Source organism: Poecilia reticulata, linkage group LG18 (assembly GCF_000633615.1).
Source record: "Poecilia reticulata strain Guanapo linkage group LG18, Guppy_female_1.0+MT, whole genome shotgun sequence".
NCBI classification, from domain to species: Eukaryota; Metazoa; Chordata; class Actinopteri; order Cyprinodontiformes; family Poeciliidae; genus Poecilia; species Poecilia reticulata.
This window is the reverse complement of record NC_024348.1, coordinates 13,851,087-13,853,035: the sequence shown is the minus strand read 5'-3', so window position 1 is coordinate 13,853,035 and position 1,949 is coordinate 13,851,087.

Genomic DNA, 1,949 nt, shown 5'->3' with positions numbered 1-1,949 from the left:
CTGTTCTATATCAAACTGAAATCTCAAAGGTAGCCCAAGGATTGATCTGGTGATTCACCGATTGCAGGGCAAACTCCTTCAGCCGACACCACCATCATTTATGAGAGGCTTTCATTAAATTATGTGTTTGGGATCGTTTCATTTTATGCTACCATAGATTTGTCATGTATGTCAGGCCTTACTGCTTGGACGAAGCTGAAGTTGGTTTCCAATTGTAGCTTCCAATTCGAGAAATGGCTAAAGGGYGATTCCACCTAATTTTTCACTACSKTCAGCATCTTWAATTTACTCTGCCTAAAAAAACACCTAGACTCTTCAAACMTGGACTAGATMAATTTTAACTAATAGCATAAAATATAGTGTGGGATTTGTGAAACCTTTRTCTGTTTTGTGAAACTTCAAGAAAGAGCAGTTCTAGTGTCATCCAAAAGCATAAAAATGGTGAAATCAACATTTTTKGTTTAGTTTCACAAATCACACACTTGGTTTTAAATATTATTCTATTAGTTGAGAAAAATCTAGAGAGTTTTTCATTTTTGTTATTGTGTTAAACAGTTAATGGAGTTTCTGTTGTTTGTCATGTAAACAAATAATTATCAAGTCAGGAACTATCTCCCACCAACTCACTCAAACTGGTTCTTTTAAATATTCAATGGTTAACACTAAAACCTTTACTAATTAATGAATTGATTAATCAATTTTTTAATTAATTTAAAAAAGCCTTAAAATGATAAAAATCTGACATTGTTATGTAGATTTATATATTTATTGTGTATATATTCATATATTCTTTATCTTTCTTAAGTTGTAAGGTATTGAAACAGATTGGACAATTTACCAAAATAAAGTGATTGCTTGATTGAATTAATGACTTCATCACCCAGCCTTATATTAATGTTATGTTCCTGACATAAATACCGTAAAACTCAACTTCAAGTTTATTATGAAATTTATAAGACTGGGTAACTATCACTCAACASCAAAACATGCAAGAGAAACGTTCTTTGTAGAAATAATAAGTAAAAACATTGATAAAGCTCAAGCTTTATTTTCAACAGTTGACMGGCTCACAATCCCTCCAATGATATTACCGTCTGAATTTCAATCTAATGCAGCCTACAACCAATTTACCAGATTTGTTCAAGAGACAAAAAAATTTTGAAGTTTAATCTGGACACCCACACTAAATCCAGGACCAATGCTATACGCAAACCAATCAATGACTTGTGGTGAGGTTTATAGCTGGTGAGGCACTAACTTAATCATAATCGACACCCTGCATGTTATTGTTTATGTACTGTAATTTTGTACATGCGGACAATGCTGGAGGGCAAAAAAATTATTTTACATTTACATTTAGTCAAAATGTAATATTTTTCTTCTATAGCTTCTGGGTCATGTGACCCATTTACACTAAATCTGCACAGGCAGGCTGCGAAATGAGATGCAGGTGATCGGTATCGGCAACAAGAGCCAATGATCACCGATCATGCACTTTTTTACGAAAATCGGCCGAATATGATCGGTGACCGATCGATCGGCACACCTCTACTTTTAAGGCATTATGCGAATAAAAATGGCGAATTTGAACAGCGTCCGTTATCTTCCATGCTTCAAGTTTTTTCTTCTCTTTGGGGCGTTTTTTTAAATAAATGAAAGTGTGCAATACCGCCACCATCTGGTCGGGAGTATGAACTGGAGATAATGCTGTTGATTATAAGGTTTTACATCACACATCTGAAAATTGATGGGTACTTTCTTAAAAATTACATCATGATTATCATTTTTTTATTGTATGAAATTTTAATAAACAGTAAAATATTATTAATATTATTAAGGCACTTAAAAATTCATACATATTCATTCATATTTTGTTCACTTAAAGTATACTTTTATTTAATATATTAAAAGTGTATTTTGGTACAATTATGTTTAAGTGTGTTTAAAGT